The following is a 25,525-nucleotide window of genomic DNA, read 5'->3' as shown; positions in this document are numbered from 1 at the left end:
TCATAACTTTTCTTCCAAGGAATAAGCATCTAGCTACATGTAAAAGAATAAAATTAGAACATTCTCTAACACTATATACTAAAGTAAACTCAAAATGGATTACAGAATTAATTATCAGACCAGAAACCATAAAACTCCTATAGGAAAACATAAGCAGAACACTCTTTCATATAAATCATAGCAATACATAGCAATATTTTTTGGATCTATCTCCTAAAGCAAAGGAGGTAAAAGCAAAAATAAACAAGTAAAAGCTAATTAAACTTAAAAGCTTTTGCACAGCAAAGTAAACCATTGACAAAATTAAAAGACCACTTACCAAATGGGAAGAAACATTTGCAAACGATGGGATCGGTAAGGGGTTAACATCCAAAATACATGAAAAGCTCATACAACTCAACATCAAAACAAAAGCTCTGTTTAAAAATGGGCAGAATAACTGAATAGACATTTCTCCAAAAAGGACATGCAGATAGCCAACAGGCACATGGGAAAAATATTCAGTGCTCAAGAATCATAACCATACCCAAAGTTGTCTATATTGTCCTATGTTATCTTCTAGGAGTTTTAGAGTTTCACTTTTTATATTTGAATCTACGATCCATTTTGAGTTAACTTTGGTGAAGTTATATCATCTGTGTTTAGATATTTTTCTTTTACCCATGATTATTTGTTCTTTGAAAAATCTTTTCTCCATTGTATTACTTGTGCTCTTTTGTCAAAGATCAGTTGACTATATTCATGAGGGTCTATTTCTGGATTATTATGTCCATTGATCTGTTTTTTCTTTACCTAGAGTGCCTGATATTTAACCCCCAGTTTCCTTCTCATAGATTGAGACACTGAACCCTGCATGGTGGTGTCCTATAATTATGTTGCCATGGTAAATTTTCTCACCAATTGTCAATCCTTTAATCTGATTTTCTGTTGATGGGAGGGGCTGTGTTCCTTCCCTGTTGTTTGACCTGAGGTCAAACTGAAAGTGAAAAGAAAATTAGTCCTGTCCAACTCTTTGTGACCCCATGGACGGTAGCCCACCAGGCTCCTCTGTCCATGGAATTTTCTAGGCAAGAATTCTGGAGTGGGTTGCTATTTCCTTCTCCAGGGGATCTTCCCAACCCTGGGATCAAACCCAGATCACCAACATTGCAGGAAGACTCTTTACCAACTGAGCCACCAGGGAAGCCAAACTATGGTGGAGGTAATGAAGATATGGCGATCTCCTTCAAAAGGTCCCATGCATGCACTGTTGCACTCGGTGCCCCTCACCCTGCAGCAGACCACCGTCGACCCATGCCTCCATCAGAGACTCCTGGACACTCACGGGCAAGTCTGGGTCAGTCTTTTGTGGGGTCACTGCTCCTTTCCCCTGGATTCTGGTATGCACAAGGTTCTATTTGTATCCTCCAAGAGTCTGTTTCCCCAGTCCTGGGTAAGTTCTGGTGGCTCTGTGGTGGGGTTAATGGCAACCTCCTCCAAGAGGACTTATGCCATATCCAAGTCTGCTGCACCCAGAGCCCCTGTCCCTGAAGCAGTCCACTGCTGACCTGAATCTCTGCAGGAGATGCTCAAACACAGTTCTGTCTCAGTGTCTGTGGGGTCCCTGGGTCCTGGTGCGCACAAGGTTTGCTTGAGCCCTCTGAGCATCTCTGGCAGGTAAGGGGTTTGATTCTAAACTCAATTTTGCCCCTCCTACCATCCTGCTGGGCTTCTCCTTTGCGCTTGGACGTTGGGTATCTTTTATGGTGGGATCCAACATTCTCCAGTCGGCAGTTGTTCAGCAGTGAGTTGTAGTTTTGGAGTTCTCGCAGGAGAAGATGAATGCACATCCTTCTACCCCACCATCTTATGCTGGACTCATATTTATCACCCAGCAACTTTTGGAGGCACTCCATCCCCAGGCACTTCCCTGATAAAGCAGTGCTGAACCATGCAATATGAGAGTCCACAAGTCCTCCTGGAGGCATCTTTCAGTCATTTCAGCTCTACATGTGTAACTCTCCACAGTGCATCCTTGTAGCTGAGGAATCTGATTCGTGACTCCTTGGCACCTTGCTTCCTTCATCCCCTCAGCAGGGGAGTCAGAGCCTGCTCTCGCCCCTACCCTCATCTCACCTTCCCCTCCGTGGAGTCCCTGGCTGAGGGATATACTTTACTTTACTTTGGCAAGCTGATGTGAAGAACTGACTCATTGGAAAAGACCCTGATGCTGGAAAAGATTGAAGGTGGGAGGAGAAGGGGACAAGAGAGGATAAGATGGTGGGACGGCATCACCGACTCAATGGATATGAGTTTGAGCAAGCTCTGGGAGTTGGTGATAGACAGGGAAGCCTGGCATGCTGCAGTCCATGGAGTCGCAAAGAGTCGGACACAACTGAGTGACTGAACTGAACCATCAATCTTAATTATATACAATTAAAATATAACTGTCTTCCTCTGAAGCCTGACCTTACACTTCACATTTAAGGCAAATGTATAAACAACTTAATATTCAAATGTACAGAAGCAGTCTTTTTCTAAAAGCTGCTTTCATTTTTTGCCTCCTGTAGGTCCTGGGAACCCTCATTAAACTACTGTAAGAATTGCCAGGGATTGCTATATCTTGCTAGTACTATTGCAACAACTGTCTGCAGTAGCTGTTTCCATCAGAATGCTGTTCTGCCCAGCTGCTTGATCCTGCAGTTTCTCCTCATTCCTCACATTGCCATTGGTAGTGATTTTGATAACACAGGGTTGGCCAAAAGGTTTTTCTGAAGATGTTACAGAAAAACCTGAAAAAAATTTTTGGCTAATACAATATAAGAATCTTGCAGGTTCTTGTGGCAGAATTTATGCATTGCCTTAAAAATTGCTTATCATAATGAATTAAAATGAGTATTCACTAGATTTCACCTGGAGACCCAGGCTTACCTTCAAGTTTTGCTAATAGCGATATATTTTTTTCCAATAACCTGGAAAAACTAACAACCTTAGAAAAAAGTATCTTTTTGCATTTATTTTTGAAAAAAAAAAATTTTTTTAACAAGCAATGATGTTTTCAGGCCTTGTTTCAGTTCAGTTCAGTTCAGTCGCTCAGTCATGTCCGACTCTTTGCGACCCCATGAATCACAGCACGCCAGGCCTCCCTGTCCATCACCAACTCCTGGAGTTCACTCAAACTCACGTCCATTGAGTCACTGATGCCATCCAGCCATCTCATCCTCTGTCATCCCCTTCTCCTCCTGCCCTCAATCCCTCCCAGCATCAGAGTCTTTTCCAATGAGTCAACTCTTCGCGTGAGGTGGCCAAAGCACTGGAGTTTCAGCTTTAGCATCATTCCTTCCAAAGAACACCCAGGACTGATCTCCTTTAGAATGGACTGGTTGGATCTCCTTTCAAAGCACATAGGGATGTATATGCCATATACATTCCTTACAAAGTCTTTTGAACAAACCTAAGCAAGGCCTCCTTGCAGCCCAAGTTTGTTCAAAAGACTTTGTAAGGAATGTATATGGCATATATATGCCTATGTGCTTTGAAAATTATTATTCAATGTTGATATTTCATTTTTATTCCAAAGACACAGAAAATGATATTATTGATTCAGTCATGTAGAAATAATTAATGATATGGTGTTTGAATATGTTTCAACTTTTTCACATTTTTTTCTGTTTCTGTGAGAACTAAATGCTTCTAAGAAGTATTGCCACAGGACATGGGCCCTTAGAGACTTGTTGCTTTATGAATATTCTGCTCCTCTGAGATCTTTTTGGAACTTCAAAATATATTATAAATGCTAGGAGATATTTTTACTTCAAGTGGAGCATAAACTGAAATTCAAACATTTTCGAAAGAATGAGTGAAAATTAAAGAGATGTAGAGTTGCACTATTTCATCAGAGCATCTGAAAAAGAGTTTCCTGGTAGGGATGTTCTAAGTGGATTTATCACCATCTGCTCATTCAGATACCCTACTCCTTCCCAGAGTCTCAGTTGTATCAGAGTCTCTATTTGTTCATAAGCACTCATATAAGAGGCTTCTTCCCTGGTGACTCAGGCCGTAAAGAGTCTGCTTGCAATGCAGGAGACCTGAGTTCAACCCCTGGGTTGGGAAGATCCCCTAGAGAAGGGAATGGCTACCCACTCTAGTATTCCTACTGGATGATTCCATGGACAGAGGAGCCTGGTGGGCTACAGTCTATTGTCAACTCTCCCTGCTTCCTCTTCTGAATCTCAGAATTCTCTTGCTTCTGCATCTTCCAAGTTCACTGTCATTGCTCCTACTCAGGTCCCATCACTATGATCTAGATTATCGTATAAATTTCTGAGATCTTTGTCACTTTACACTTTGCAGCCTCCACTGCCAATCAGTGCTGTCAGGTTAATAATCTAAGCAAAAAAGTGCAGATCCAGATACATTTTTTTCCTCTTTTAAAGAAAATCATCAACATTTCTCCCTTTCCTTGAAAGGAAACTTCAAACTACTTAAATATATTAATATGGTTTCAAGGCCTGTCTCAATCTAATTCCCAGATAACTTTTTAGCAATCTCTCAATCACACTGTTCACATTCAATCTTTCGTCAATCATATTCCACACTATTTGCTATTTCACTAAAATGACACTTCTGGAGCACTTCACATCAAAATTGTTCTTCTATTCTTCCTAGTTTCTGAGTTAAATTGAGAATTTTCTATTTAAAGGGGCTCAGAAAAATTATAAATGTGTGTGGAAGATCTGAATACTGTCTTTAAGGAATTCTTGAGAATCAAGGGGTTTGCTATTTTGTTGGAGTGGTTGTTTATTTGGTCTGCTGCTGCTGCTGCTGTCGCTTCAGTCGTGTCCAACTCTGTGGGATCCCATAGACAGCACCCCACTAGGCTCCTCTGTCCCTGGGATTCTCCAGGCAAGAACACTGGTGTGGGTTGCCATTTCCTTCTCCAATGCATGAAAGTGAAAAGTGAAAAGTGAAATTGAAGTTGCCCAGTCATGCCTGACTCTTAGTGACCCCATGGTCTGCAGCCTACCAGGCTCCTCTGTCCATGGATTTTTCAGGCAAGAGTACTGAAGTGGGTTGCCATTGCCTTCTCCTTATTTGGTCTAGAAACAATAAAATAAATTTTGAGGCTGACTTTAAATACTTAAAACATATCATGATATACATGAAATAGACTAATTCTTGGTAATACAACAGGAATTGAATGAATGGAATTTATAGTAATGCAGTCTTTGATGGATTTTTTCTTTTCCAAAACAAAAGACAGTTTTAATTGGCACTGTAAAAAAGAACATGAGTTGTTTTTTTTTTTTTTTCTTTAGTCACTCAGTCATGTCAGAATCATTGTGACCTCATGGACTGTAGCACATCAGATGCCTCTGTCCATGGAATTCTCCAGACAAGAATACTGGAGTGGGTGGCCATTCCCTTCTCCAGGAAATCTTCCCAACCCAGGGATTGAACCTGAGTCTCCTGCATTGCAGGCAGATCCTTTACCATCTGAGCCACCAGGGAAGCCCTGTATATAAGAGCCTCTTGATGAGAGTGAAAGAGGAAAGTGAAAAAGCTGGCTTAAAACTCAACATTCAAAAAACTAAGATCATGGCATCCAGTCCTATCAATTCATGGCAAATAGACGGTAAAAAAGTGCAAACAGGGACAGACTTTCTTGGGTTCCAAAATCACTGCACAGGGTGACTCCTGCCATGAAATTAAAAGATGCTTGCTCCTTGGAAGAAAGGCTATGACAAACCTAGACAGCATATTAAGAAACAGAGACATCACTTTGCTGACAAAGGTCCATATAGTCAAAGCTATGCTTTTTCTCCCAGTAGTCATGTACCAATGTGAGAGTTGGACCATAAAAAAGGCTGAATGTTGAAAACTGATGCTTTTGAACTGTGGTGTTGGAGAAGACTCTTCAGAGTCCCTCAACAGCAAGGAGATCAAACCAGTCAATCCTAAAGGAAATAAAACATGAATATTTATTGGAAGGATTGATGCTGAAGCTGAAGCTCCAATACTTTGGCCACCTGATATAAACAGTCCATTCATTGGAAAAGACCCTGATGTTGGGAAAGACTGAAGGCATGAGGAGAAGGGAACAACAGAGGACAAGATGGTTAGATGGAATTACCGATTCAACGGACATGAGTTTGAGCAAACTGAGAGATAGTGAAGGACAGGGAAGCTTATCATGCTGCAGTCCATGGGGTCATGAAGAGTCAGACACGACTGAGCGAATGAATAACTATACGTGTATATATATACACACACACACTGCTAACCTAGTCCCTTTATATGCAGAGACTAATATAATCCTCACTACTCTGTAAAATTTTTAGGAATGTTTACTGGTAGGAGCAGAGAGATTCAGAAAGGATTAAGCAACAAAGCCAAGATTTAAATTCCAAAATGGCTCACTCAGAATGAAGTGTGTGTCTTTAATCCTGGGCTCTGAGTACCTTGTATTGGAAGTAAGTGAACTCCTGTCAACTGCCCAGTTATAGAAGATAGGATGAAAGGGCTTTCTGCATTGACTGGAAGGAAGAAATCTGTTCTTTAAAAAAAAAAAAAAACTTTCAATGTTAAGATTTGATAATTTGCTAGACTAAAAAGGTTGATATTAGTAAACATTTCTTTAAATTTCTAGCTTGTTTTCCAAATGTATTGTTAGGAGTAGTCTTCAAATGATACTAAACAAGTCTCTGCTTTTTCCAGAGAATATTAATCTAAGGAAACTAACACAAGCTTTCCTGTTTCTTGCTCCCACACACCTTCTCAAGGTCTTCTAGAAAAATTCACTTTAGGAGATCAATGGCAATATAATTTCATGACATCTGTGGTATAGAATTAGCCTCTGTAATGGCACTTATATACCTTACTCATAAAATTCAACACCCTAAACTCCGTCTCAAATTTTTCAGTGGCCTCAGTATTGTTTTCTAATGATTTCCTAACTGATACCTTCTTTAATACTAAACTTGTCAGAAGGCTTACAAAACTTCTTCAGAGTAAAGGAAACTTCCCAGCAAGGTAAGTCATTCTTCTTTTAAATTGGCTTCCATGTTTTACAGTATATAAGTAAACATATGAATCAGAGATGATAAGCAAAAAACAATAGCCTCAAAAACTAAAAGGATAGGCATCTTAAAATCTTACTTGAACCATGCTTACATTGTATAAAGCAGACCTGAAAACAGGAGCATAGAGAAAAATAGTATATATGTGATTGTTCAGTGTTTTATATAGTTTAGTACAAAAAGTAGCTCTTATCTTTTTGTAATACTACATTTTATAACTGAATGGCAACCCACTCCAGGATTCTTGCCTGGAAAGTTATGTGGATAGAGGAGCATAGTCGCCACGACTGAGTGCCTGAGCGACTGACCACACATTTTGTCTTTATGTACACAGAATCATTTTCCAAGTAAAATAAACACGAATAACTAGTCAGTTCTTCAGGAATCCAAGCAACTGGGGACTGAATGTTATTTTTTTATTTACTGTAAAAAATATCTGTTAAGATCCAAGCATAAAACTTGAAAGGAGGCTGGATAACAGTGGATTAAACTGAGTTTGCTTTCCTCAAGCACTTTTTCCAATATTTGCTCAACTTAATATATTACCCTATCCATCACTCCTAGCCTGATTCTGACCAAGCAGCATTTCGATCTTGGCTGATACGCTAGATTGGTTACCATCTTCTCTAGGTTCTTCTCTTCCTTCTAAAATGTACCAGCATTTGAAACAGCACCTTCGGTTTAAACTTTTGTTCACATTTCAATCGTTTCTGATTTATTTGAGCAAAACTTTTTTTTATGATTACACCATCTGCATTTTTTCCAAGGAAGAAAAGTTACCCGAGAAATCTTTCTAGGTGAGTTGTTTAAAAGAGATATTGATAAATTGATTTTATAATACTATTTCTCAGAGGCCTAAACCTTGATATTGGGCTGTAGTTGCATATTCCTTCCCACTGGTCAATCAGCTGTTTGGACTGCTAAGCTTCCGCTGGAGGAGGCCATGACACAGCTGAAAGCTAAACACAATAGGAAGTTCAGTGATCATCAGTATTTCAGGAGAAGGAAAAGAAATAGCTGTTGCTGCAATATTCAACATGGCACTCACTCTGCTGGCCTGAGATACGACTTAGCACACTGTCATAAGTAAGGAAGGATCAAACAAGGTCCAAACTGTAAAATCAAATTCAGTATATTTGAAAGCAAGTGTTGGATACAGTGAAGACAGCTGATCCCAAAACATACTTTTGAATGCACTGAACTGCTTTGGAATTGTCCAGCAAGTTGTATCACAATACACCCAGACAGATCATCTGTGTCCAGAATTTAAATATTTCCCATGTTACACATAACATTTAACAGAGACAATTAATTGATTAATTATTATTAAAAATCAATTATTAACTAATTAGAGGGAGTATAGCTCAGGGGTAGAGCATCTGACTGCAGACCAAGATGTCCCCAGTTTAAATCTGAGTGCCCCACTACTTTGCTCACATTTTCAATTCCTGAAACAGAGGCTCTAATCTCAACCCTTTCCCCTCCATGACACTTCTGAAAAGTAAATTAATGTACTCAGATGGTAAAGAATCCACCTGCAATGTAGGAGACTGAGGTTCAATCCCTGGGTGGGGAAGATCCCCTGGAGAACAGAATGGCAATCCACTCCAATATTCTGGCCTGGAAAATCCCATGGACAACAGAGCATGGCGGGCTACAGTCCATGGGGTCACAAAGAGACAGACACAATGGAGTGACTAATTAATTAATTATCATTTAGCTTATGAATTAATTGTTCAGTGCCCAAATTTCAGGAGTTTTTTTTTTTAATTAGAAAAAAATATATTTATATTAATAACTAAATTTTAAATTCAAATGTGATTCATTTGGAAATCACAAGTAATAACAGTTCATTTAAGAATGATAAAAAAATTTTGATTTAGTGTTTAATAGGCAGCAAACTCTTGTTGCTGTTGTTCAGTCACTCAGTCATGTCCGACTCTTTGCGACCCCATGAACTGCAGCATGCCAGGTTTCCCTATCCTTCACCACCTCCTGAAGCTTGCTCAAACTCATGTCCATTGAGTTGGTGATATCATCCACCCATCTCGTCCTCTGTTTTCCCCTTCTCCTCCTGCCTTCAGTCTTTCCCAACATCTTGGTCTTTTCTAATGAGTTGGCTCTTCACATCACATGGCCAAAGTATTGGAGCTTCAGCTTCAGCATCAGTCCTTCCAATGAATATTAAGGATTGATTTCTAGAAAATTCTGCTAGAATGTATTTGGCGATATTTAAGAAAGATGAAATTGTCTCTGCTTTCAAAGAATTTATAATGTAGTGCAGAAAAAAAATAACTAGAGCTTATCATGTAATTTGAAAGCATTTCTAAGGCACTAGACCATGATAATTCATAGATTCAGTACCATGAAACAAAATGCAATAAAGAAATCACCAGAGCAAGTGTGCTAACATAGGATTATTGGCTGCAAAGTGTTTTAGGATTAAGTATTATATAAGCTCCAATTTTTCATGTAGATCTGGCTGAGTGCAGAAATCTAACTTTTTACCACCAGACATGAGTCCTGTAGGAAATCACCAGGCTGAGTTTAGTCTCAGCCTGATCTTCCATTGGGCAAATCTGAATCTGCCAAGGGCATAAGAGCTGGGATCACAGCTGGCACCATATTGCTTTCAAATTGCAAATTTCTCTCTGGCTCTATTAATAAGAGAGGAGAGGAGGTGAAGGTTGCAGGAACAGACAGAGAAACTAAACTTTCAAAGCAGAGTGAATATTAATATTTAAGAATGTAGTATTACTCAGTTAAGCATAAAACATGGTGTTGATCAACTATGTCAGAAAAACAAAAGGGGTTCCACTGAACTGGCCAGTGCAACATAGATTAGGCATAAAGTCAGTGCAGCCAAGGAGTGGGTTGTCAATTTCTGTAGTCAGTATTCAAGAGTTGATACTTGGCATACTTCTGACACTGATAGCAAAAGCAAAATGACCCTGTTAACCAAATGGAAGAAGAATGCTCTGAGAGACATTAAACCACAGGCTACTCTTTCTTTGACCCTGACCTTGCTGTTTCTCTGTCCTCTTCATTACTGTCTTCCTACAATTCCCTCCCCTGAACCCCCAGATTCTGTTTCACTCTGACTTTTCAGTTGACTTTCCAGCTTAATTAAGTCAATTTCTCTCTTCCCTATTTCTGTTTTACAGGCTCTTGCTTCTAGGCACGCAACCACTAACAGAAGTTCTTTAGCATGGCTGCAGGCTATCAAGCACTCCTGGGAGACAGAGTCTTTTTGACTACCATCCTCTTGGAGGACTTAAACATTAACTTTACTAAAATTTCCTGTAGTACTCCTGTAGGCTTCAGAAGTGCTCAACCACAAATTATCCATAATTGTTTTATTTTTTCTGGTTGTAAGTGGATAGTCTATTTATAAAGTGTCTATAAAGGAAAAGTTTCTTAAAATTATATAAAAATGCTCAGTTGAATAAGACCAGAAAAACTTGAGCTTCTTATCAGAAAAATGTTACAGGGAGAAAGAACTTAAACTGTGTCATGTTTACTGGCAAAGCAAAATATAAATAAATACATACAAAAATAAAAACTAGCTATAAGGGAAATCAACACTGGAACCTGGGGTTCTTTACTATACCATTATTACTATTATTTTCTTATCATACAAGTAGTTCAAGTTATATTTGTATTTTCTCAAGTTTAACAATTAAAATCTTCCTCCAATGTAAAAAACGAACAAATTTAAGTTTTGAAAGACAACGTTATCCACATCACCCACATAAAAATAATTTTCTATAAAAGCTATTGACTTATATATGATGTTTGTTTCTGTCCCTGGCCTCAAAAAGGCCAAAAAGAACTGAATGAAAACTATATTATAGAAGAAAGCCTAGACACATTCCAACAAAACTTCCTTAGTAATTTTTTGGTAAGGACTTTAAAAAATCATTGTTTGAAACTAAGCATCATACCCATACCTGAAATATAGAAATACAAGTGTTGGGGAAATGGAGGGAGATAATTTTTGAAAGAATTCAGAGAGATAATATATTTTATATATCATACCTTTCAGACATTTACTTATAATTACTGGATTTGTATTTCATTCTGAACTTTCTCCTTTTAAAAATGCTCAGGAGACAAGTTTTTTGCACTGGTATATTTAGATCAAAACTATGATTTTTCCAGTAGTCATGGACAGATGTGAGCATTGGACCACATGCTGAGCGCTGAAGAATTGATGCTTTAAAATTGTAGTGCTGGAGAAGACTCTTCAGAGTCTCTTGAACAGTAAGGACATCAAACCAGCCAATCCTAAAGGAAATCAATCCTGAATATTCATTGGAAGAATGCTGAAGCTAAAGCTCAATAACTTGGCCACCTGATGTGAAGAGCTGACTTGTTGGAAAAGACCCTGATGCTGAGAAAGTTGAGGGCAGGAGGAGAGAGGGTGACAGAGGATGATGGTTGGACGCCATCACCAACTCAATGGACATGAGTCTGAGCAAACTCCAGGAGACAGTGAAGGACAGGGAAGCCTGGTGTGCTGCAGTCCATGGGGTCACAGAGTTGGACACGATTTAGCAGCTGAACAACAATACTTAGATTTATCCTTTTTATTTCTTATAATTCTTTAATCAGAACTCTTTTATCTAAGTTTACTATCTGAAATATACTCAGTATACAGACATCTTATATTCATATACAAAATTGTCTTCGTGTTTTAGCTTTATTGAATCATGTTTAAGTATCCTTACTTCTTTTAAAAAATATAACTATATTACTTTATTTTTCAAACATTTTTATGATTATATAGTGTACATTTTTCTGAGAAAGTCAAGCAGCACATATAACACCATGTTCTTTATTTCAAGTGGAAATTAAACTTTCTACATATAAATCTTATGTGAGTGCTGTTAGTATATACTATTTTCTTTCTTGTCTGGAATAAAAACATAAACCATAGCATACTTATCTACAAACTACCTCATCTACAAAAAATATACTTCACCTCAAAAGATTGATACGAGAATCAAGTCATATATGTCTTGAACAATTTGCAATATTGAGCAGCTTTTATAGACTTCATAGTAATTTTAAATGAATTAAATAGTCAAAAAATTGTTTTAATATAGTATAGAAATATGTGGCTGGTAAAAGAAGTTGCAGGCTATCAGAGAGGGATCAGTCCAGAATATGTGAACATATTATATTTTAATATATATATGTGGATATTGAAGTATTTAGAAATTACTCATTTTGTCTACTTACAGTGATGTATCATTAATCTAGAGAGAGAAAAATATCACCACTTAAAAATATTGAACTTTTAATAACACTTCCAGGGATAAAATTTCAAAAGTCTAGATGCTTCAAGCTAAACACCAAATTAATCAAATTTCATTTAATATCAAAATAATTCTTTGTATCATTGAGGTTCATTATCAAAACAAAGTTCTTTAAAACATATGTCTTCTGATCTCAAAATCTCAGTCATGTAAGGAGCGTATAGACTGTAACCTCTCTTTTTTTTCACCAATGGGAATATAATGGCTCCAAATTGATCCTATGGCTTTCCTAGGACTAATGGAAAGGTATGTGCAAAAGAGAACAATGCTATCGTCATCCATAAGTTTTCTTTGACTTATCCCTTGGAAGCTCCGTTCCAATGACACCTATTGATTCTTTAAAAAATAATTCTTCATATGAAAGGAAAATAATTATAAATACAACATTGACCCTTCCTGTCCACATTTACACTACCCATATAATTATAACAAATAAAATAAATGTGGTTTAAAGTATAAAGCTAGTCATTTTTTGCAAAAGGGCACATTAGCATTTGTAAACCATACCAGTCTAAACATCACTATTCATGCTTTTCTTTCTTTCTGTATTAATGTGAATACTCAGGAAGACTTAATAGTTAATTTAAGCATTCATTTTTTTTCTCTCCAAATGCTGTACTTCTTAAGATACATAATCAGATGAAAGTCTTTAGATAATATGCAAAAAGTTGAATTACTTGCTACAGCTATGCTGTTGCTGTATTTTAATTCCTCTCAAAATCAACTACATGTCTCAGGCTTCCAGACAGAGAATTTTGTACCTGTTGATGATGGAAATGGCAGTGCACTTATTGGGCTTCTGTGTACAAGTTTCCCTTTCCTTTCTGTCCAACCCTCAAAGCAATCATTAATAACTTAACCTAAAGTACAATGGGCTGTCAGTGCTTCCCCTCTATTAGAAGAAAATATGCCATCCATTTCCACAGAGAATAGATAATGAGAGCTGAAAATATGATAATATGAAAAGAGGCATTTATTCAAGCTATTTTATCTAATTCCATTTGACAACTGGAAGAAAGCAATATTCATTTTATCTTCCTACTGTAGATTCCTAAAGAGAACAATTAAGGCAACATATCCTGGACTTTCAGCTAATAGAACAGGTTAATTAAAAGCTTTCTTTTGTGCCTATGGTTCAGTATGACAGGTTTTATTGTTGATAATGATGGTGGTGGTGACGGTGGTGTTGATCTGAGAAGAATTCTCTAATTTTGTAGGTCACTTCCAAGTTAGAATTCATGCATAATGCGTATATATGGAATCTAGAAAAATGATATTGATGAACCTCTTTGCAGGGAAGGAATGGAAACGCAGAGGTTGGGAATGGACTTGTGGACACAGTGTGGGAGGAAGAGAGTTGGATGCGTGGACAAAGTATTATCAACATATATACACTATTGGTGTAAGATGGAGAGCTGGTGATAAAGTGCTGTATAGCACAGGGAGCCCAGTCTAGAGCTGTGTGATAACCTGTAGGATGGGAGAGATGGGGGGTGGGTGGTAGGGAGGCTAAACAGGGAGGGGGTGCATATATAATTATGGCTGATTTGCATTGTTGTACAGAAGAAACCAACAGAACATTGTAACAAATTTTAAAACAACAAAAAAGAATTCGTAATGCAATTGTAGAGGCCTATTCTCAACTCCTGACATTAAAAATGTTTAATTACTGGAGAATAAGAAATCAAATTATAAATTACTACTACTTTTGTTCTCTTTTTTATTCCATCAAGAAAATTGTATTTTTCCAATGTCAATTGAAGATGGCCAACAAATAAGATTGAATATAATGTGACTAACTGCTATTTCCAGAAAACTACAATATAATTCACTGCAGAGACATAGGATCAATTCCACTTAGCATGGAGAAGGAAGTTTGCCCAGTAGTGAAGCAGCCAACAAAGGTCCATCTAGTCAAAGCTTTGGTTTTTCCAGTAGTCATGTATGGGTATGAGAATTGGACTATAAAGAAAGCTGAGTGCAGAAAAACTGATGCTTTTGAAATGTGGTGTTGGAGAAGACTCTTGAGAGTCCCTTGGACTGCAAGGAGACCCAACCAGTCCATCCTAAAGGACATCACTCCTGAATATTCATTGGAAGGACTGATGCTGAAGCTGAAACTCCAATACTCTGGCCACCTTATGCAAAGAAAAGACCCTGATTCTGGGAAAGATTGAAGGTGGGAGGAGAAGGGGATGACAGAGGATGAGATGGTAGTATGACATCATCGATGGACATGAGTTTGAGTAAGCTCCGGGAGTTGGTGATGGACAGGGAAGCCCAGTGTGCTGCAGTCCATAGGGTCACAAAGAGTAGGACGTGACTGAGCTACTGAACTGAACTGAACTGAAGCAGCCATGCAAGGTAGTGTGTTCATTACCATGAGTGATACACAGAGACTAGATAACCATTCACTAAAAATGGTCTAACACAGAAAACAGGAGTTTTTGTGGAGAATAATGGATGAGCTAATTTACCCTAAAGTCCCCCCCGCAACCTTGTTATCATTCTATGTTTTTATGAAATTTAATGTGCTATACTCCAAGGCACTAAGAGTTTGTTGGGAAGAACTGTGTAATATATAGGATCAACTCATATCAAGTGCTTGTATATATACCATTACTTCCCAGGTGGCTCTAGTGGTAAAGAAGGAATTGGCAGGAATTCTCCTGCCAATGCAGGAGAAACAAGAGATGCAAGTTCAATCCCTGGGTTGGGAAGATCCCCTGGAGTATAAAGTGGCAACCACTCCAGTATTCTTGCCTGGAAAATTCCATGGACAGAGAAGCCTGGCAGGCTACAGTCCAGAGGGTAATAAAGAGTCTCACATGACTGAGCATGCACTCACACATATATATCATTATATGTGAATCTTTCATTTAATTTTCACCATAGACCTATGGATTAAATATGACTATCCCCTCCTCACAGTTAACAGAGAAGGAAATTTGGAGAAAGTCACACAGTGAAGTAGAGCTAGGGCTCTGAAGCCTTTAGACTCAGTCACTCTGCTTTCTGCGTTTAAAGCACTCGATGTACTCCTAATTGTTTCTGAGACATGTGATTGTAACCCTATTAAAGAATATAGCTGTTGAGGCCTCAGAGAAGAGTCTATCCAAAATAGATCCTCTTAGGCAGTCTGCCAAAAACAAAATGCCAATACCCAGGTTAACGTTTGAGCTCAGTCATTTTATTTCAGTAATGTCTCAACAGACAGCCCTGGATGTCCCTGTGAGAAACCCCAGAAGAGCTGTCAGAAGGACCTTAAAAAAGGCCTTGGCCATACTCTCATGAGCATTTCTAGATTCTTTCTGTGAAAAACAAGAATTTATTAGATCAGATAAAATGCTTCCTGACCCCAATCACAGAAATCAAATGCATCTTGCATGTCTTCCAAGCAGCTCTTCCCAGCTGGAGCCTGTCACACACTAGGCTGCTCTTAATGGAGTCTCAGCCTCATCTCCGTCTTTTTCACTGAAGAATTCTCCTCAAGAAAAGGAAACCCTTTTATACTGTTGGTGGGAATGTAATTGGTGCAGCTGCAATGGAAAACAGTCAAAAAACTAAAAATAGAGTTGCCATATGATCCAGCAATTCCATTTCTGACCTTACATACAGAAACAAATATAGGTGCACACACCCCAGGGTTCACTGCAGAAGTGTGTACAATATCTAAGACGTGGAAGCAACCTAAATGCCCATTGACAGATGCATGGATAAAGAGGTGATACGTATATTCAATGGAATATTACTCAGTCGTGAAAAGAATGAAATAATGACATCTGTAGCAACATGGATGGGCCTAGAGATTATCATACAAGTGATACCACATGATATCACTTACATAAGGAAGCTAAACTATATCACAAATGAACTTATTTATGAAACAGACTCAGACACAGTGAACTGACTTATGGTTGTCCAGGCAGGGGGGTGGGGAGGGCTGGATTAGGAGGATAGGATTAGAAAATATAAAATATCACATATCGAATAGATAAACAATAAGGACCTATTGCATAACACAGGGAACTATATTCAATATCCTATTAATAGACCATAACAGAAAAGAATATAAAAATTACAAATACATATATTATGGATCCAGAACACTTAGCTGTACAGTTGAAATTAACACAATATTGTAAATCAACCATAATTCAATAAAATATTTTTACAAAAGAATTAAAAAAAAGAATTCTCAGAATTTTTTTTTTGACTTAAGGCTTTTGGCTTCCATTAGATTAATATTACTGTTCATTTCCTTCCGCATTTTACAAGAAGTGTATGTATCCAAAACAAGATTCTGCTTATGTGAAGTGTTTTCATGTATTCATTGTTCAGCTAAGGAAGAGTCTACCCATTCAAATTTTTCTGGAAAATCTTCTTGAGTTCCTATTCTGTACAGCCCAGTTTCTGTGCCTCTAGATTCCCTTGATTCCTCTGCCCACCATCCTCATCCACTTGCTTAAAGAAGAGCCTCAGCTACTTCAGATGACTTTTGATTGGGGTCATCTGACACCCCATCTGTATCAGCCTCTCCCAGGCACGGGAATGATTCTTATACAAGACCTGTATCAAACAAGCTACAGCACCAGCAGTCCTTGTGTGTAAGTGGGGTCTTAGACTCTAAAGAGTCCCTTGGACAGCATGGAGATCAAACCAGTCAATCCTAAAAGGAAATCAACCCCGAATATTCATTGAAAGGACTGGTGCTGAAGCTGAAGCTCCAATACTTTGGACACTTGATGCAAAGAACTGACTCACTGGAAAAGACCCCGATGCTGGGAAAGATTGAGTGCAAGGGGAGAAGGGGACATCAGATGAGATGGTTGGATAGCATCACTGACTCAACGGACATGAGTTTGAGCAAGCTCCGGGAGCTGGCGATGGACCGGGAAGCCTGACGTGCTGCAGTTCATGGGGTCGCAAAGAGTCAGACACAACTTGAGTGGCTGAAAAACAACAAGAGAAGCTCTGGCTTCCCCTAGCAGCTGCCCCGCACTAGGTAACAAAAGGAAGCTGTGCAAAGGAGTGAATGCACTTCGTGCGTATTTTGACAGACGGGCATCTGGATAAGGAAAGTGTCTGATGCATAAAGTTTTCCTTCCTCTCTGGAAGCCTCTCCCTTGACTGAATGATTAGCTCTGTTTCCTGTAAGGCTGTGCATCTTGGCAATGCACCAAACCACAATTGTAAATAACTGTTTATCCTCCCATCCTCATTCATGCAACCACAGGATTGCATGTCTAAAGTATCAGGATGTTAACTTTGCCTCAGTGTATAATTTCTAAGAGACATTGTCTGAACCTTTTTTTGTTCTTCTTAGCCTGAAACAGCGCTTAAAACAAAGAAAGGCAAAGATAGAAGCTTTATCAGGAGGAATGTTTGTTTATTCTATTACTAAAGCAATTTTCACAGATTTCTAAATGAAATCTGAACAATGCATAGCCATATGACCTAACATTCAGATTTCTTGTTATCTTGAATAACATGTAATGAGATGACCTGTACTCCATATTTAACTAAGCATCACTAGAATTTTAAAAATAGTCTTTCCAATTTGGAGGACAAGGTCTACAACTTTTCAACATTTTTTGCCCCTTTATTTCTCCATGTAGGTAGTGGCTTCCACTCGAAAACAGAAAATGCTGCTGCCTGAGAATTTACGTTTGTGGTGCTTTAAGGTCAACAATTTAATTTTAGGTAAGCACTTTCCTTTAATTTCCCCATTCTCATTATTGCTCACTTTCACATAAAGCTAAATGTACTTTTTCATCATCAAGGCAGTAGAAAGGTTAATTTAAAGCAAGAAGAGGAAAAAAAGTTAGCACTGAACACAGCGAGTCTGATTGTCTTCAATTATGTTATTTGTTTAATCATTTTTGTCAAAATATTCTTTCTAAAACATACAGACATAAAGTTAACACCCAATTACCAATCATCCTCCTCTACCTAATTCTAATTCTGGAAAATCTTCAGATTTTTAAAATTAAAAACATACATTATTTAGGGAGTTGATTTCTACCCTGACTTATGTCAATTGTCTCATTTTCTGCCCTGAGAAATTCTATTTTCAATCTCATATATAATTTGTGCTATTAGTACGTGTGTATTTCCACATAAAAATTATATTTTACTTTCTTACCAATGGTTTAATAATAGAAGAATTCACTCATGTAGATAAGCAATCAGTATTTTTTGTACATTCGTGTGGGCATGCTAAGTCACTTCAGTCGTGTCTAGCTCTTTGTGACCCCATGGACTGTAGCCCAGCAGGTTCCTCTGTCCAGGGGATTCTCCAGGCAAGAAATACTGGAGTGGGTTGCCATTTCCTACTCCAAGGGATCTTCCCAACTGAGGGGTCAATCCCACATCTCTTATGTCTCCTGCTTTGGCAGACAGGTTCTTTTTTTTTTTAATTTATTTTTTATTATATTTTTTAAATGTTTAAATTTTTTAATTTTATTTTTAAACTTTACAATATTGTATTAGTTTTGCCAAATATCGAAATGAATCTGCCACAGGTATACATGTGTTCCACATCCTGAACCCTCCTCCCTCCTCCCTCCCCATACCCTCCCTCTGGGTCGTCCCAGTGCACCAGCCCCAAGCATCCAGTATCGTGCATTGAACCTGGACTGGCAACTCGTTTCATACATGATATTATACATGTTTCAATGCCATTCTCTCAAATCTTCCCACCCTCTCCCTCTCCCACAGAGTCCATAAGACTGTTCTATACATCAGTGTCTCTTTTGCTGTCTCGTACACAGGGTTATTGTTACCATCTTTCTAAATTCCATATATATGCGTTAGTATACTGTATTGGTGTTTTTCTTTCTGGCTTACTTCACTCTGTATAATAGGCTCCAGACAGGTTTTTTACCGCTAGGGCCACCAAACAATAATCTAGGAACTGGATTTACTGTGAAAAGTTTGTACCATTTGGACTTTACAGTCTAGTTGAGGAACAAAATATGAATTTCCAAATGCTGTGATAATTGCTGTTGAAAAGCAGGATAAAGAACAAAGATACTTCTCAGCCATTACAAAGGATGAAGTTTTGCCGTCTGCGGCAACATGGATTGACTTGGAGGGCATCGTGGTATCACTTACGTGTGGAATCTAAAGAATACAACAAAGGAGGGAATGTAGTAAGAAACAGGCCCTCTGATACAGAGAAATAGAGGTTACTCATGAGGAAAGGAAAGGGAGAAGCAACGGTATAGGGGTGGAGAAGTAAGAGATGCAAACCCTTAGGTATAAAATAAGCTACAAGGATATATTTTACAACACGGGAAATACAGCCAATATTTTATAATAACCACAAATGAAGTATAACCTTTACAAATTGGGACTCACTACACTGTACAGCTGTAACTTATACATATTGTACAACAACTCTCCTTCAATTCAAAAGTGACCAAAAAAAAAAAAAAAAGAATAAGGAGTGTCAGAGTGACAGGTGCTAAAACATTTAGGCTGATGAGCAAAGATGTGAATGAAGTAGTACAGAGACACCTTTGAGTAATTAGGGAAAAGTCTTCTGGAAAAAGGTAGTGGACGTGTGCAGTTGAGGCATGCATGAGTTCAAGAATCAAAAAGTGATGGCAGAAGTAAGTGAATGTGAGAACATGAGGAGGAGTCAAGGGGAAGAGACTGCCAAGGTATGTTTTGTGGCAGCAGGATTTAGTACCCTTTTCTCGCCACCTTCTATTATTTCACTTTTCCCATCCTCATCTGGCTGACCTGAGATCTCCCTCTATAGCACTTCAACTCCTTCTTTGAGGGACTGAAGCTCCCATTTCTCTGCTGGCCCCTGGCTGGGACTCATTCTCAGATCATAGAGACCACTCTCGGTGCCCTGCCCGGGAGCCTGCTCCATCCTGGTGGGTGAGGACCCCTCCCTTGTCAAAGCTCTCTCATGCTCCACATCCCTCTAACTTTTTCGGTCTGCAGCCAGAGAAAACTCTTCACTTTTAAAGGACTTCTGTGATTATTCCAGCCCACTCAGATCATGTCCATATCTTTAAGTCAAATGATCTAGGATGGTGTTCAAAGAAAATAATTGATTGAGTAATCAAGGGCCATGAATTTTGGAGGGCAGTCTTAGAATTCTGACAACCGTGGCAATCATTTAATTTAAAGTAAGTAAAATTGTGATGATGTTTGTAGAACTCTGTAAATAAAAACATTGAAATGTGAACATAAAATAAATCAAGTTTATAATGTGTATTTATAAAACATGAAAGCTTTAAAAAAGACATCCATAAGCACAATTTTATTTAATCTTTAGAAAATGCTTTGTGTTGTAGTTCGTATTATTCCTATGTTCAGATAGGGCCAAAGAGTTTAAAGAATCCCAGTGAACATGTAGTGGCAAAACAGATTTATATTCATGTCTTTTGCAGCTTTCCTGGTGGCCCAGATGGTAAAGAATCTGCATGCAATGCAGGAGACCTGGGTTCGCTCCCTGGGTCAGGAAGATCCCCTGGAGAAGGAACTGGCAACCCACTCCAGTATTCTTGGCTGGAGAATCCCACAGACAGAAGAGTCTGGTGGGCTACAGTCCATGCATGTAAAAGAGTCAGACAGGACTGAGTGACTAACACTTTCACATTTCCCGTTTCTATGTAAATATGAGAAATCTTTAGGATTGTTTAGGTTTTTTCTGAAAAAGCAGACACCATTTTAAAACATAAATAATATTACATAACAGTTTCATACTTATCCCATAAAATCACTCTCAGTTTTTACAATGTTTCATTAGAATTAAAATTGAAAATACTTAGGAATATCCAATTACTCTTTCCACAAACCCATCTCTTAAGTCTCAGGGAAAGAGAGAGACAAAGAGAGAGACAGAGAAAGAAGTGTTATTAACATCAGAATGAGAATGTCATGTTATTTTTTCCATAGAGAAAACAATATAATAGTTTTAAGTGCCCCATATTAGATATAGACTATTTTATACTCTACACATTTTGCCTAAGAGTATGGAGTCTCAAATACACAACACGAACCATCACAGCTGTTTTTTCCACTGTTTGAGAAACTACAACCCTTAAATAAATCCCATACTTAATTAGCAATGCAAATATTGCATAAAATATTTCTATGCTCCAGTTTTTTCAGATGATAAAAATTCAGGATTTTAATAAAAGGAAGACAACTAAAATATTATAAGTACAAAGAGAATGCAGGAATAAAATTGGTTTTAATTGTGATTTTTCCCCAAAAGGGAAAACATTTTCCTAATGGAAAGTATGTTTAGGGATCACCAAAATTTTTGAAGTTCCCTGACATCTGCCTGGCACCTTTGTAAAAGTTATAAAAAAGAGAGAAAAAGTTTTGGAGAAAAGTTTTGAGGACTGTCAAAAATACATGCTATAAACCATTAAAACCTGCAACTACCTGTTGCTTTTAATTCTATAAATGACAGAATATTCATCAAACATAGAGAAAAAACATATATATATGGTGAATATATATTTCATTTTTTTTTCATTACTATTGAACTATTGATTACCCATCTAAGATATCTTCAAGACATGTTATTTTCCTTGCTTCTTATCCATACTGTGCCCTCAATCTAAAGTAAGAAGCGCCATTGTAGTTTTTTGGTCAGGAGTCATAGAAGAAATCACTCCCTGGTTTTGCTCACTTTCTCCGATACTACAAGAGTGTGTATTGGGGAAGGCGTTTGCTGAATTGTCAGTTAGCACACATAATAGCCACATGCGACTCAAATTTAGTGGTCATTAAACACTTAAAATAGTAAGGAGGTAGTTGAAACTCTCAGTTGGCTAAATTATGATCCTGGGGCAGTCTTTTCTTTATTGCTTGCATTAGCTTCTTGTCATCATTCACAGTGAAATTCAGGTGACAATCCCTGGTGCTTCTTAAATCTTCCCTAACTACATTACTCCAGGTGTTCTGGTAGACTCCAGCACTGATCAAATCTTCCTTGAGTGTCAGGAATCATAAACTTGGAGTGAAAATGGAATGGATCAGAATGTTTATGTTAAATGAGACAGTATCTTCATTACATAAGTTTTCTACTTTATCATCTTTTTTTTTTTTCTTATGAAAACAGAATGCCCCAGAAGCCAGTGTCTTTTTCTCCTGGGAGAACTATAGCATCCTTAGTAACTGGCTAAGCAAACCCACCTACTGTTTATTGAGAATTAGGTGTGCTGACAATTTGCTACAATACAATTCTGAACTTCCAGAATCTTTAGAGACAATGTGGTTTGGCCATGAGCCAACTCTGCAGTCCTCTATACAGCTGCAGAGCCATCTGAGTTGTTTGTTCTTGTTGTTGACTTACTAAATCCTGTCCAACTCTTTGTGACCCCATGCACTGTAACTTGCCAGGCTCTTCTGTTCACGGGATTTTCCAGGCAAGAAGACTAGAGTGGGTTGTCATTTCCTTCTCCAAGGGATCTTCCCAACCCAAGGATTGAACCCACATCAGCTGCATTGACAGGTGGCTTTCTTTTACCACTGAGCCACCAGGGAACACATCTGAGTTGTTTACTCATTGAGATTTTTAACCACAATTCTCCAGAGTATCCAAAGTTCAAGACTATCTAGAGCAACCTATCCAAGTTGACGACATCACTCGGTCTACTTCCTACCTAGTGAACAATTTCTTTTATGGGGTAAATACTGGAGGAAAAAAAAAAAGGCAGAACAAAATTAACAAATTAGTGGGAGCTTCCCAGTAAGTATGAAATCCATTAATGGAATCTATTGGAAATAGGATTTCAGTTAACTAAGCTTTCCACATATGATACCTTACACAACTGGAAAAGTACAAATTGACTAACACTTGGAAGAGGCACATAACTACACGATACATCAGCCGGATGATAATCCCTTAAAGCTGTCCTTCACAGGAAACCAATATTCTGAGAGGGAAAAGGGAAGAACGGCACAGTGTCAGTTTGCTAGGGACAAATGTATCTATGTGTATATGTACATCAGTTCAGTTCAGTTCAGTCGCTCAGTCATGTCCAACTCTTTGCAACCCCATGAATCGCAGCACACCAGGCCTCCCTGTCCATCACCAACTCCCGGAGTTCACTCAGACTCAAGTCCATCGAGTCAGTGATGCTATCCAGCCATCTCATCCTCTGTCGTCCCCTTCTCCTCCTGCCCCCAATCCGTCCCAGCATCAGAGTCTTTTCCAATGAGTCAACTCTTTGCACAAGGTGGCCAAAATACTGGAGTTTCAGCTTTAGCATCATTCCTTCCAAAGAAATCCCAGAGCTGATCTCCTTCAGAATGGACTAGTTGGATCTCCTTGCAGTCCAAGGGACTCTCAAGAGTCTTCTCCAACACCACAGTTCAAAAGCATCAATTCTTTGGTGCTCAGCCTTCTTCATAGTCCAACTCTCACATCCATACATGACCACAGGAAAAACCATAGCCTTGACCAGAGAGACCTTTGTTGGCAAAGTAATGTCTCTGCTTTTGAATATGCTATCTAGGTTGGACATAACTTTCCTTCCAAGGAGTAAGCGTCTTTTAATTTCATGGCTACAGTCACCATCTGCAGCGATTTTGGAGCCCCCAAAAATAGAGAGAGCTAGATGACAGATATAGATATATTTATGTTCTTCTGTTGCTAAGTCATGTCTGAGTCTTTTTGCAGTCCCATGGATGTAGCCCACCAGCTTCCTCTGTCCATGGGATTTCCCAGGCAAGAATACTGGAAGTGGGTTACCATTTCCTTCTCCAGGGGATCTTCCCAACCCAAGGATCGAACCCATATCTCCTGCACAGAAAGGTGAATTCTTTACCACTGAACCACCAGAGAAACCCATATATAGATACACATGTATGTATATGTTATATGTATATATAATTAAATATATACAATTAAAATGCCTTTTAAGGAATTGTTAGAAAAGCATATGGTAAGAAATTCCTTATTTAAACAGGCTTAAAACTTTTAGTATTAGGAAAAGTTTTTGTCCATGCACCCAACTAAATAAATATTAAATATATAAGGGCTATCAGTTTTCAGAGAGAGCTCAAAATTAATGTGACAGATCTTAATATTGCCAGTTATGGTCTTGGCAGAGTTGGCCTTAGAATTCTCATATGTTGTCCCATAAAAGGAGATCGTGGCTTGATCACTTTGTTCTATTCTGAATGACACAAGAATATTCTAATTACTATCTTTTTTAAATCCTGCTATCATTAAATTTTCTAATTACTATTTTTTTGAATCCTGCTATCATTAAATGAGATGCCATATATAAAAGTTTTACCATCAAAGTGATAATTATACAATTATAAATTATAAAATTTATTAAAATTTTATAATTTATTTTTATAATTAATTTATTTTATAATTAATTTTATAATTTATTATAATTATAAAATACATTTACCTTTATTCAAGCTATATGAAGAGTCATAACTGGCCCTACTTTTATAAATGTATTCTGTTGTTTCCATGAGAAATTTTATGCTGAGTATAATTCTAATGCTATTAACACTACTTTGTAAAATTCATATCAAAAACATTGCAACTTTACCAGAAAATGTCTTTTTTTGCAATTTTAGAGGATGAACTAAATTATGAATGACCACAGCAGTAATGAAAGCACCTTTAACATGCTACTAAAGCAAAGGAAGAAAAAGTATCCTTTATTGCCTCTGTAATATCAACAAAGAAGTTAAAATGTGAAAACTGTCTTCACATCTTTGGGTATGTCTCAATGATGCCAGTTCTCATTTCATCATCCAAACTCCTCCATCACTCTGCAAGCGATTTAGTACTTTTTCATATAATTGGTCATATTTACTCCTGTGGATTTTGAGTTGTCTGTTTCATTTCCTCTGTTGGTCATTCACCCTTCACCACTACCTTGAAGAACCATGCAGCCCCTTGTAGGCGTGGGTGCCTTTCAAGGAGACAAACGAGCAAGGGCGAACTGTGAGCAGAGCTTTTCTCTGGCCCAAATCTCATTAATTTAGTGCATTCGTCTAGATGTAGAGTACTTCACTGCAACTCTGAAGGAATTCAGCATCATGAAAGAAAGTAAACATACCATCCAAAGGAATACACAGCATATTTATGAACAGCTCTTCTGGAAATATATTATAATCTAGAAGTCTGATTAGGCAGCA

The sequence above is a fragment of the Bos indicus genome, chromosome 4 (assembly GCF_029378745.1).
Source record: "Bos indicus isolate NIAB-ARS_2022 breed Sahiwal x Tharparkar chromosome 4, NIAB-ARS_B.indTharparkar_mat_pri_1.0, whole genome shotgun sequence".
Lineage (NCBI taxonomy): Eukaryota > Metazoa > Chordata > Mammalia > Artiodactyla > Bovidae > Bos > Bos indicus.
Note: the sequence above shows the minus strand (reverse complement) of the source record.